Consider the following 13,484-nt stretch of genomic DNA (forward strand, 5'->3'; position numbering starts at 1 on the left):
TTCCATCAATTACTGAATAGAGTGTCTCTGAAGGCAATCATGGTAGTTTCTATGTAGTTCTAAATGAAAAATAAAATGTAATGAAATAGAACTCCAAAGGTTCCCTTATGCCATCACATTTCTGGTCTAGAGCATAATGTCCTCTTCTAAGAATTTGTGGGATGCACTTTTCCTTACGCCCCCCTCCCCTTTAGACTATTATAATTCAATATGGCTTCTCCAGGTAGTTGTAGAGGTGAGTTTTCTTTTTTTGTTTTGTTTTGTTTTGTTTTATTTCCTCTAACAATTCAGCACAGCTTCTGTGTGTGCTCGTGTCTTGGTTCCATCAGTGATGGTTGAAGAGAGAGTGTTCAATTTTCCTTTTACTAAGCAAGAAAGTAGAAGAAAATCCATTCAGCACTAGAATTTTGGAGAGTCAATATAAGTTAAAATCATTTAAATGCTTTCAGAGATAAAATTCTCACCATATAAAAACACTAAGATAACAATGGCCCACAAGTGTCAGTAATAGGACAGTGGAGATATGTCTTCAAATATGCTTAGAGACAGTCAGGGTTGGCTGAAGGCATCCACACTCCCTGCTGTTGCCATTGGGCCCCAGGGGTGTAGACACCTACTGGCCAGCCTGGGGTCCCCACATTCCTGGCAGGCTGAAGGCATCTGCAGATCCCCCCAGTGCTGGTAAGTCCCATAAGGAATATGGTGGATAAATTGGAGAATAAGTGGCAGAACAGTTCCTCTGCTGTGGATAGGGGGAGAACTGAAGAGATGAAAGCAGTGAGGAATGGGATAATGTGGTGGCCTGCTTGCCACCCAGAGCCAGGGTGACATCTGGGCCTAGGCTGCTACCAAGGTCCATATCTGGGTCCATGATCCTACCTCAGCCAGGGTCTGTGTTGACATCCATGACCCATGTTGCTACCAAGGCTACTGGGATGCCAGAATTCTGGGCCACAACCTGTGACTATGTTAGTGTCCAAAGACCATGCCACCACTGGAGCCATGCAGATGTGAGTGCCCTGCACTACCAACTGGGCCCATGCTGTCATCGCACCCAAGGTGCTATTGAGGGGAATGTCTGGGTCCATGGCTCTATAGTAGCCAGGCTCTGAGTTGATGTCCATGCCTTATGGTATCACTGAGGGTTGTGCATATGTCCAGGGTCTGGTAAGTCACCTGGGACCCTATTGGTGTCTGGGGCCATCCTGTCACCAGGGCCATACTGATCTGGGTGGCTTGTACTGCCCAGGAACCATGGTGATGTCTGGGCCTGAGCGGTTACTGATGGCCTTGTCTGTGCCCATGTTCCTGTTGCATCTATTGTCTGTGTTAACGTCAATGGCCAGTGTTAACAGAGGGAGTCATAGGAACCATGCATGTTGAAGTTCAAGGGCCATGCTATGTCAGCTCCACCCTTCAGTGGCCCTGGGATGGCTAGCCCAGACCCTCACTGGACACTGCAGTTGGAAACTAAGCCTTGCCCCTCATGGGAGATCTGGTCTCTGTACTCAGGAAAGATGTGGGCTTGGGAGTGTAGGCCCTGATGATATGGGCCTAGGAGAGTTGGCTCTGGCCCCTCACCTTTCTTCCCACTCTCCACAGTGATCCCTGAACTCTAGGACAGATTATGTGATATAAATGTGCCATTTAGGGATAATCATTCTGCAACTTCTCATTCTCTGTACCTTGGCCAGTTGTAGGTCTCGCTGTCAATCATTTACTACAAATAGAAGAGTCTCAGAGGAGGGTTAAGAGATTTGTTGATTAATGGGCATAATGACATAATTGAGTCAGTTTCATATCAGTATTATAGTAGTAGGTTCTCTTAGGGTTCATAACCTGTCTAGCCAGAGGTTCTTGGCCTAATAATGATGCCAGATATAGGTTTTATCTTTTGCATTTCTTCTTTTAATAATTTCCTGTTCATTTCTTTAGCTCATTTGAAAATGGTTTGATTTATGCTTTGAAAACTTCATGCAGTCATACAATATGTTTTGACAAAAATCTATCCACAGTTCCTCCCTTCTAACAAACTCCCAGGTTCACACATCAAAGCTCCCTTGTGGCTTCATGAACCCTGTATTTTAACCACTCAGTTCAATTAGTGCTTCTGGTACAGGCATGGATATAAGAACATCCACGGGAACATTTTCTTTATAGCCAAATAAAATACCATGGTATACCTGTAACAGAGTTTCATTATCCATCTATCCATTGAAGTGTCCAGGTTGCTCCCATTTCCTAGCTATTGTGAAGATAGCATCAATGACCATGGAAGGGCAAGGACCTCTGCAGAATGCAATAACATTCTTTCAGTATAGGCCCAGGAGTGGCATGAGAGTGCATATGGTAATTCTGTTTCTAGTTTTGTGAGAAACTTTCAGATTACTTTTCAAAGTAGATAGAAAAGTTAGACATTCACTAACAGTATGTTAGTGTTCTCCTCTCCCCATATCAATGCCTGTGTTTGTTGTCTTTTGTATTCTCCATGTTGTCCATTCTGACTTTGGTTTTAACTGATACAAATTCCATATAATTATGCATTAATATATATGGAGTTCCCAAGGATATTTTGACAAATATGTACAATACTTGATGTTCACATCACACACACACAAGAATATAGTAGACCATTTGAAATAATTAATGTATTTTAAAATGTTTTTTGGGGAAAAAATAGGAAAGCCCAGCTTTGTTATACCTATTTGATTTTATTAGTCACAGTTTAGAAGCATAAATGTTCATTTAACTTCCCATTACTGCAACAGAAGAGAAGAAGAAAAAAGAAGAGGAAAAAGAATTGAGGAGAAGAACAGAAAGAAAAGGGAAAAGGGGGCACCCACACAGAGAGCAAAGACATCTGTCAGGACATCCATAAAAGTTGATCCTCAGAAATAGAGTAAGAGTTAAACATAGTCAACTTTTACCAAGTGGGAATTAGATGAAACTGTCACTATCAACACTAATTTTATCAAGATTAATTGCTTTAAAATTTGCAAATGTCAAGAATGTTCTCCTACTAATAGCCAAGAAACTCATGGTAAGTATTTTCCCTGGTCTTGGTCTAATATGAACTGAAAATTCACAGGTCATGTCCAGAAGGTGAGATATTTGAAAATTTAAGCAGATACTTTGGAAGCTACATGTAAGCTTTTAAAACCTACCAAAAGCAATTTTTTGGTTTTTGTTTTGTTTTGTTTTGGATTTTTGGTTTTTTGAGTCAGGGTTTCTCTGTGTAGCTTTGGAGCCTATCCTGGCACTCGCTCTGGAGACCAGGCTGACCTCGAACTCACAGAGATCCGCCTGCCTCTGCCTCCCGAGTGCTGGGATTAAAGGCATGCACCACCAACGCCCTGCTATAAAAAGTATTTTTAAGCATGGTAAATAACATCCTATTAATATCTCGTGAAGGGAAGGGTCAAGATCAAAATCTCTATTCATATATATACATATATACATATATATATATATATATATATATATATATATATTACAGAGAAAAATTCATTTGTAGAAGAAATCATCTGCTTTTGAGGAGAAATGGTTAGAAGGGACCTACTAAAATACATAGAATGTAGAGTGTAGTGGCAAAAATCATCCTTCCAGGACTCTCCTCAAAGCCCCAGTCACCTCCTTATTCCTCAGGCTATAGATGAGAGGGATTTAGTGCTGGTGTGACTATTGTATAGAAAACAGAGAAGATATTGTCTTGTTTGGGGGTGTGGAAGGAGCTGAGCAGAACATACATGAAAGTAGCACCCCCATACCACATCCCAACCACAGTCAGATGTGAAGAGCAGGTGATAAGGGCTTTCTTCCGGCCTTCATGTGAAGGGATGTGAAGTACAGTGAAAAGAATTAGTGTATAAGAGGCAAGAATGGCAGCAAGAGGGAGAAGTAGGAAGGTCACACCATTTACAAAAACCATGAGCTCATATTTTGAGGTATCTGTGCAAGCCAGCTTCAGTAATGGAGGCATCTCACAGAACAGGTGTTTGATATTCCTGGATTTGTAGAATGGATATTACATTGTGTAGAGGGTATATCCTACTGCACTCAGAGATGCCAGGGTCCATGATACAGACACCCATAGCCAGCAGATCCTAGGCCTCATGCAGAGTGTATAGTTCAGAGGATGACAAATGGCCACATATCTGTCATAGGCCATAAATGCCAGAAGGAGGTCCTCTGCACCACCCAGTGTCAGTTCTAGGAACATGTGAAGGGCACAGTCCCCAAAGGAGATGGTATTGTCTTTAAGCAAAAAAATCTACAACAGCCTTGGGCATGATAACTGATGTGAGGAGGAGATCCATGAGAAATAGTTGCCAGAGCAGAAGATGCATGGGTATCCATGGTGATGGCCAGGAGTAGCAGTCCATTGCTGGTCATAGCCAACATATACAGGGCTGTGAATGTGGTACAGAGCAGTTCAGGGGAACCACTGTCATTCAGAATCCCCACCAAGATAAAACCACTTCCCATGGTAGAGTTCCAAACCTTCATTTGTGCAGCTTTCTTATCTTCCTAAGAATGGATAGCTTGTTGAAATTTTGCTAATATGAACCACAGTTTTTTAACAACAAATACCAACCATGACTCCAATAATATGATACTCAATTTCCAAACATATAGGTCATTAGTAAGTCACCTTTCAGACATATTACCTATGAAATTCTACCTGAAGAAGAGCATTCAAGCTGAAGACCAGAAAAGCAAAACAACTAGCCAGTAGCTGTCACCTCCCCAAGGCTGAAAGGACGATCCTGTCTTCCTCTGACCGGAAACTGAATCTCTCATGAGACCATTTGCTTCTTCCTTCTATAGCACTTTAGTGCTGGGATTAAAGACATGATCTCTGGTACTCTTTTAGCCTCATTCACCTCATATAGCCCAGGGTGGTCTTGGACTCTCTGAGATCCATTTGCCTCTGTTTCCTGAGACCTGGGATTAAAGTTGTGTGCCACCACTACCCAACTTCTATGGCTAACTGTTGTAGCTGGCTCTGTATTCTGATCTTCAGTGGCTTTATTAGATCATAAACAATATATCCCAATAATAGGCTACTTCTCTGTTCAGAGTAAAGAAATACTCTTTCATGCATGCACTTTAGTGTAACTATTTGGCTAATGGCTTAGATATCCTAGTAATTTCCTGAATAGACATTATTCAAGTGTGAATTTCCAATTGGTAGGAAGATATTATTTAAATAAATTACTTCCAGTTCTTTTATTGTCCATATTTCTTTGCTGCTATTGATTTGTACATTTTGACAAGGTCTTTCTATGTAAAATGACCTCAATCTATGAATCTCTTGACTCAGCCTCTCAAATGCTGGAATTTCAGACATGCACAAAACCATCCAGCTTATTTTCTACATTCATAATTCCACATTAATTTGACACAAATGCCACTGGGATAGCACAATTTTTTCATATTAGTGACATTTTGGCACTCTTCTCCATTTTAGCAGGAACCCTTCAGTACTGTCTTGTTTTGTAAGTTTAGCAGTCATTTTCTTGTGAGTCCTGCATGTCCAGTTTATATAGCAACAAACAGTCCAAGCAAGAGCAGTTTCTTGCACAAATGGCTAATCTTGCCATGTTGAAAGCAAACTCCATAACGAGTTTCTTCGATGCTCATCCTCCTTTCTGATGTAATTGGTGTACCAGGAGCAGTGTGTCTCACTGCCAAGAAAAACCCTAAACCATTTAAATGCCATATGTTCTGAGGTCTTTGAAAGGTTTGAAGAATACCTATCCATCTCAAATATATCTCTATATATTTAGAAAACCTATCTAACATAATTATAAGTTCTGACTATTATAGGTGACTCTATAACCTGTATTTAATTATGTATGTCATTTTAAAGATCTGTATAAACACAGTACCTAAACAAGAAGAGACATAATATATATATATATATATATATATATATATATATATATGTGATATGTGATATATATCACAAAATTAACCTTAAAGTTGTATCAATAAATGAAAATCCATACCAATGCAAAGTATTCAATCCTATATCCTATTCCCCATTTTTGCTTTAAAAAGAGATTGACTCTGATCATTACCATTTATAACCAATCTCATTTAAATTAAAACAAACATTTATAAGCAGTATTTGGGAATTTGGGTGTCGTTCATTCCAAACTGCTTCCTGCTGATTATGGGTGATTCCATACCATGGGGATCATGATAAAACATAGAAATCTGACCAAGTCCTTGTTTTTGTAGTCTTCAAGACTGCACCATCTCAGCTGTTTTGGATGTCTGATCAGTTGGGTCAATGCTTCAGGGGGTCTTGCTTGATCAAACCATATTAGTCTGGAAGGAATCCACAGCTTTTTATTTTCTGCGGAAACACAAGCAAAAACTATTTTCCCAAGTAGCCTGTGTTAGACTTGAATTTTGAGGTCAAAGCATTTTTGAAATGTATAAGTTGGATTAATTTAGCAGTACTTATAATCTAGTATATTTTAGCAGCAGTAAATCCTCAGCAATCAAACAATTTAAAGACAACAATATAACATACAGTATCTAGACTCTCTGTGTATTTTTCATCTTTAGGTGGCTTTTCTATTATTCTATTTTTACTTTCTTTTGTTTCTTTTTTCCTGAGACAGGGTTTCTCTGTGGAAATCTGCCTGCCTCTGCTTTTGGAGTGCTGTGATGAAAGGTGTGTGCCACCACACCCAGCTACTCTATTTCTTCCTGTTACTTTTTCCTCTCACAAGCCTACATATATTTTTAAATGCAGTGTAAACCTTTAGAGGTTTTTATTATCTGATCTGTCTTTATCATTTCGGGAATGCTGGGTCCAATCCCCAAGAGCACAGGGAAGGCGCAAGCATATGGAAGCAGCTCCAATGTCTCTCAGTAGCCCAACAGGGCCGGCTGTGGCGGCAGGTTTCCTGCTTCTTCTGAGAACCCTGGGTCATCCTGCTCACTGACACCATTCTGTTACAATAAAACTTTCTGCCACCCGTATGTGTTCTGCTCGCTGCATTAGGGCCCCAAATAATAGACAGAGACTTCTATTACGTGCAAATGCTGCTTGGAAATGACTAGGATTTCTCTTCTGTTATCTCAGTTTTAATTATCATAAATCTATAAATTTTATAAGACTTATCTTATTTAGGATGCCTTCCATTGGCATCTTCATCCTAGGATCACATGATGACTCTGGAGGAAGAGAGAAGGGACCCACTTCCTTCTTGCCTTTGTTCATATATGAGTCTCCCTGCTATGTCACTTCCTGCTTGGACCACCACTTCTTTACTACATTTCCCAGAATCCTCCTTGATTCTAGTCCTGCCTAACTTGCTGCCTCATTGGCCAAACAGTACTTTATTTATCGTCCAATAAGACAAACACAGAAGTACTTCCCCCATCAACTATCATTGGTGTTTTGATTTTAGCCATTCTTACAGGAGTAAGATAGTATCTCAGAGTTGTTTTGATTTGCATTTCTCTCATGGCTAAGGATGTTGAACACTTCCTTATATGCTTTTCAGCCATTTTAGATTCCTCTATTGAGAATTGTCTATTTAGTTCTGTACCCCACTTTTTAATTAGATTGTTTGGTGTTTTGGAGACTTGCTTCTTGAGTTCTTTGTATATTTTGGAAATCAGCCCTCTGTAAGATGTGGGGTTGGTGAATATCTTTTCCCAGTCTGTGGGCCACTGTTTTGTCTTACTAACTGTGTCCTTAGCCTTACAGAAGCTTCTCAGTTTCAGGAGGTCCCATTTATCAATTGTTGATCTCAGTGTCTGTGCTACTGGTGTAATGTTCAGGAAGCAGTCTCCTGTACCAATTAATTCAAGGGTATTTCCCACGTTGTCTTCTAATAGGTTCCATGTGGCTGGATTTATGTTGAGGTCTTTGATCCATTTGGACTTAAGTTTTGTGCACGGTGATAGACATGGATCTATCTGCAGTCTTCTACATTCCAGCATCCAGTTATGCCAGTTTGATCCATATTCTTAATTATCAGTAAAGAGAATCACCCAAGAAGATATTTTGTAATTCTTATTTGTTAAAAAAAAACTTAGAGATTAGTGGTGAAGAATAATTGACATGTATTCAAGATTTGAGAAACATTATCATAGATTCTGTAAATAAAGACATGACTATATTGATAGTGGAAGGAGATTTGAAAATTGAACCTGACATTTCTATTTGGGATCTTTCACATTCTATTTACAATGCCTACAATCAACTTTTTAGAAGTGAGTTCAATAAAATATAGCTGAAAGCATGTGTATGTAAATAAAATAGAAGATCTCCAATTAACAGCAGGAAAATAATTATGTATGCTTTAAAATAATTTTAAGTACAAACACATAACCATGTTTAGAAACATCTAAAAGAAAAATATAAGAAATACAGATTCTTGAGTAAAGTGTATGCAAATGTCTGTATCCACAGGAAAGAAAGTATAAATTCTGCTTTTATGTGTTCGGTTTTATCATATCCATTAGTGATATGGTAATTCAATTTGCTAACAGGAGAAACCCATTATGGTGGACCATAATGCTGTATGAGCACTCAGAATATTTTTAATTTATTGAAATAATTTTAAAACTAAGTCACACCAAAAAAGCTAAAACTATAAAACTGCAAAGTTTTTAAAGAAACCGACATCACCTATAGTGTTTTACTTTCCTTGTGCTGTCCAAGTATGTTTGAGCTGAACTTACATATGAGTGATATGTAAACTTCTTTTGTTGTATAAAGTTTGGTCAATCTTGATCCTTATTTGAAGGATATTTTACAATATGAGTGGAGAGGAAGGGACCAAACTCTCTGAGTTTAAATCCTTACCCTAAGTTTGCTCATCTTTGGATTTTAAAAAAAAAATGTACTTTTTCCATTTCAATTTTTTTCATCTCCAAGTGATGCTGGGAAGAGCCTTATCTCATGTAATTTTATGGAGATTAAATGAGGTAGTAAATATCAGTGTACTTCAGTTGTCATTAAACCACAAAAGTTGACTATTATGTAAATGAATAGTAAATATCTTTAGAAAACAATCTTATACTTTGTCATCCATAGTGCACAGTGTGGTGTGTTTGTATATATACATCATGAAGCAAATTGTTGCAACTTTTATCTCATACCCTCATAGCAATTTTCAAGTGTGCACTATATTCTTAGTGTATTTACCATCACCATGATATGCAATACACCTTGTGAACTGTCTTCTCCTCTAAGATAAATTTTGTGCTATTTTGCCAACATCTCATCAGCATTTTATCTAGTACCCTACCATCTTACCCCTTCTGAGCTAAAATTTAGATTCTACAGACAAATGAATTTACACAGCAATTTTCTATTGGTGCCTGATATTTCCTTTAATGTTCTGAAAATATTCTCTGTTGCAGTAACAAACAAACTTTCTTTCTTATGCAAGGTTGAAGAAGAGTTGCCAAATCAAGATATAAGCATTTCACTTTCCATTTTCACACCATGATGTTTGGAATTACCATGCCTTATTCAGTCTACCTATGCAGTCTCAATTTGTCGAGATGTAATTTGTCTTCTAATTCATTGTAATCCTTTTCTCAATCATGTTGTCATTAGACTCTCACAGGCACCATCTAGTAGAATTAATGAGTACTTGACTTGTTTTTGTCACCATTCCTAACAAATATTTTTAGCATTATTCTTTGTTTAAATGTGATTATAATTTTTAGTACCTTATTAATTACATATGTCTACTCTATAATCTTTCTTTCAGCTTTTTCTAAACAAGTTGTAAGTATCAAATTTATAAAGTATAATTATAACACTAATAACAAATTATAGACTTGTCAGATACTATAATAAAATGTTCTCTGTAATTGCACATTAACAGAAAATTAAAGAGATATTAGCATTTGAGTCCTATATAGAATGATTGAGAAGAGTCTCTTCAAACGTAAAACTAGTGGATAAGATTAAAATTATGCTCAGATACTGAATATCACAGATGTAATATCTGAAACAGTATGTTTTAAATGCAAATTACTTGAAAAATTGTGGTGTGATAACACAAATTGTCAAGATCTTTCATGTATTCCATTATTGTCTTTCAAAATGAAGCTCCAATGGCCAGGTGGTTTCTATAGATTAGGACTGCCTACAGGGAAGACTGGTCAAGATCATACACGGGACCTCTGCTGAATATGGGATAACTAGTTATTCTTGTAACCACATTACTCATAACTTTCTTAAGCTATGTTTCTTGGCAATATTCCTTTCCTCTCTGTGCGTTTTTCCTGAATATTTCTGTGAATTTGCTCCTATCCAAGTCTTCTTTAGGTTTGCTTTCTTATGGTAATATCTTGCTTGTACAAATAAAGCCTGACTGAAGGTCAGAAAATGGTCAGTTGCAAGGTTCAAAATACCTTTTAAATGTTGGCATCTCCAGCTTTGATCATGCATAGTCTTCCAACCAGTTTTCCTAGAGCCCCTTTCACATCTTTGTTTCTAAGGCTGTAAATGACTGGATTCAACGTGGAAGTCATAACTGAATAGAACACAGAGATAACCTTATCTTTTTCACTCATTGTCTTGGAGTTGGGTCTCATGTAGGCAAATATTCTGGAGCAATAATACAGGATTACAACAGTGAGGTGGGAACCACAGGTAGAAAAGACCTTGAGCCTTCCCTCCCCAGATTGCATCTGGATCTCAGTGGAGATGATATTCCAGTATGAGGCAAGGATGAGTGAGACAGGAACTAATAGGATAATAACTCCCATTAAAAACAGAGCCATTTCAGCATTGTAGGTGTCAGCTGAAGCCAGCTTTAGGAGTGCAGGTGGCTCACAGAAGTAGTGATTAATTACATTCTTCCCCTGATATGGGATGCACAGTGTAAATGCACTATCCACCAAACATGCAAATGCCCACTTACTCAGGAGACTACAACCAACTGAACACAAACCCTCTGAGTCATGATGGTGGAGTAGTTCAGAGGCTTGCAGACAGCTACATACCAGTCATAGGACATCACTGCCAGCAGAGCACACTCTGTATACCCTGCTAGGAGAAAGACCACTGTCTGTATTGAATATCCAATAAAGGAAATGGTTTTCATTTTTGAAAGGAAGTGGACCAACATCTGGGTTATGATGCTGGTAGAGAACCAGAGGTCAGCAAGATTAGTTTTGGAGGAAAATGTTCATGGGAATATGAAATCGAGAGTCAATTTGGGTGAGTATTATGATCAGCAGGTTTCCAAATACAGAAACAAGATAGATGATCAGGAAAAATACCGAATAACAAGATTTGGATTTTAGTATTCTCTGAGAGTCCCAGCAGAATAAATTCAGCTACATAAGTTTGATTTCCTACTCCCGTTGACATTTACTCTTGTTTACCTGTCAACAGAAGGACAAAAACAGTGCTTTCAGCCCTCTATAAAGAAGTATATAGTTAGCAAGCAAGTGCACCCTCTTGAATCTTGACTTCCATCTGTTTTCCTCCAGGTCCCAGTTTCTGTCAATATGCACACTGGTGTGGCTATATCCAGTAAAGCCTGTTTTGTTTTGTTTGTTTTATTCTTTTTGAAAAACTAAGTAACTCAGGCTGGTCATGAACTCAATACTCTATTGCTTTGGCCTCCTATGTGCTATAATTGCAGGAGTTCTTCCCACATCTATTTTGAACATAGATTTCTTTAAACACATTTTCCCATGATTATTCTACTTGATCATGAACATCATGTGCTGTATGGGTTTTTGTTTCTAATCCTAATATCCAATTAAACATGGTTGAGCAAATTACCATGTAGCTATAGTAAGAAAATTATTTTTATTTCAGGTTCATTTACAAATTACGCTCTCAATTTCAAAATTATATTTTGTTCAATTCTACTTACCCATACTAGTGTCTGAAAATATAGCAAATTTGTTTTATCAATAAAAGAATTCTTTTTGGCTTTTAGATTTCAAAACACCTTGCAGCTCATCAAAAACAATGTCAGTAAGATGTTTGTTACAACAGGAATAAATAATTATATCAGGTCTAAACAGAGAAACTGTACATATTACTTACTACTTTTCATAAATAGGTGTTTGGAAGTATAAAACAACTACTGAAATTATGATTTGAAATAAGAGAAGTGAAAATTTTATGTCCATGCACTGTGTAACCCTGGAATGTAGAAAATGTTTTATGTTAAAAAGAGGAAAAACAACATGAATAATTATGTTACAATTAAAAATGAACCCTACATAAATTATGTATATTGAGACTTCAGTATCCTGAACCTAAATGTGAGTGGACAAAGCCAGGAGTGAGGAGGGAGCTTGATCTTCTAAATAGGATCTTGTAGTCTCATGATAGGAAATCTCAGGTAATCTTTACTTTAACTGTGGTAACCAGTTGTTATAATCCTGATTTCCCTATCCATTTGGGGTTCAATGAAGAGTTTGGGGCTAGCCCTGACTCCATAGTGAGACTTTGTCCAGATAAATGCACAAAAGAATAAAGACTTATCCTCTAAAAGATATAGTGATATGGAAAAGATGAGAGATTTCTGAAATGATGATAATTTTCCATTTCTTAAAATAGTACATGAATATGGCTAAGTAAAGATTGTATTCATAATTTAAATTTCATTCCAGTTTGTACCTAAAATGTCTGTACTTTTCTGAAATTATGTTATGCTTTAATGAAGTTGGAAACAACTTCAGTGCTCTACAAGACCAGCAAGTACTGTTTACCACCAAGACATCCCTCCAATCCTGAGAAATATATTTAAAAAAATAAAACATGCCACTTGTTTATAGAATAGAGTACTAATTACATTTTTTCAGAATAGAGTACTTTTTAAGCAACTATAGTAGATGATTGTCTAAATGAGCTAACTGGTTTATTTGACATGTTATGTTATTTCCAAACTTTCTGGCTTGAGAAACATGTTTCTGAAAGATGAAAACAGAAGACAGCATTGAGAATAGCAAAGGAAAACACCTAAGAGAGTGAGTAAACAAAAGGGTGATGTAACACTTGTGACGTGAAAGCATAAGAGACATATTTGGGAGGGAGGAAGAAGACCAGTGAGAGGGGATACAGGATGAGAGAAGTCAGAGAGGAAGGGATGAACAAGAAAAAAAATATAATCACATAAACACAAAATAGTGAAGCTTATTGTGTTATATATTCACCTAGAAAATTAATAGTAAAATATGAACTAAATGGGAATTCAGAGATGTATATTACCTAAGGACCACAGTAGGAATAACTTCAACAACTTTCTATCCAAGCACTGGACACACTTCTGTACATCCTGCCACATGGTCTTCAACTGTCAGCTTCATCCTTGGAACCAAAAGCCACATGCATCTTTGCTTATGTCAAACAACAAGAATAAAGTGTCTTTGCAATAACAATTAATAGCACAAAGATAAAGTCTAAAGTCGGGAATCAGATTCTCTGAGGAGCATACATGTATTCACAAATGAAACCAAAAAAACCTGAT

The 13,484-nt window shown here is 37.4% G+C and overlaps 2 pseudogenes; both read right to left on the reverse strand.

Annotated features, from left to right (window-relative positions):
- Positions 1-3,549: 3,549 nt before the first annotated feature.
- LOC107977308 lies at positions 3,550-5,553 on the reverse strand (annotated as a pseudogene).
- A 4,851-nt stretch (positions 5,554-10,404) lies between these two features.
- On the reverse strand, positions 10,405-11,365 carry LOC100756017 (annotated as a pseudogene).
- Positions 11,366-13,484: the final 2,119 nt, after the last annotated feature.

Source organism: Cricetulus griseus, chromosome 3 (genome assembly GCF_003668045.3).
Source record: "Cricetulus griseus strain 17A/GY chromosome 3, alternate assembly CriGri-PICRH-1.0, whole genome shotgun sequence".
NCBI lineage: Eukaryota > Metazoa > Chordata > Mammalia > Rodentia > Cricetidae > Cricetulus > Cricetulus griseus.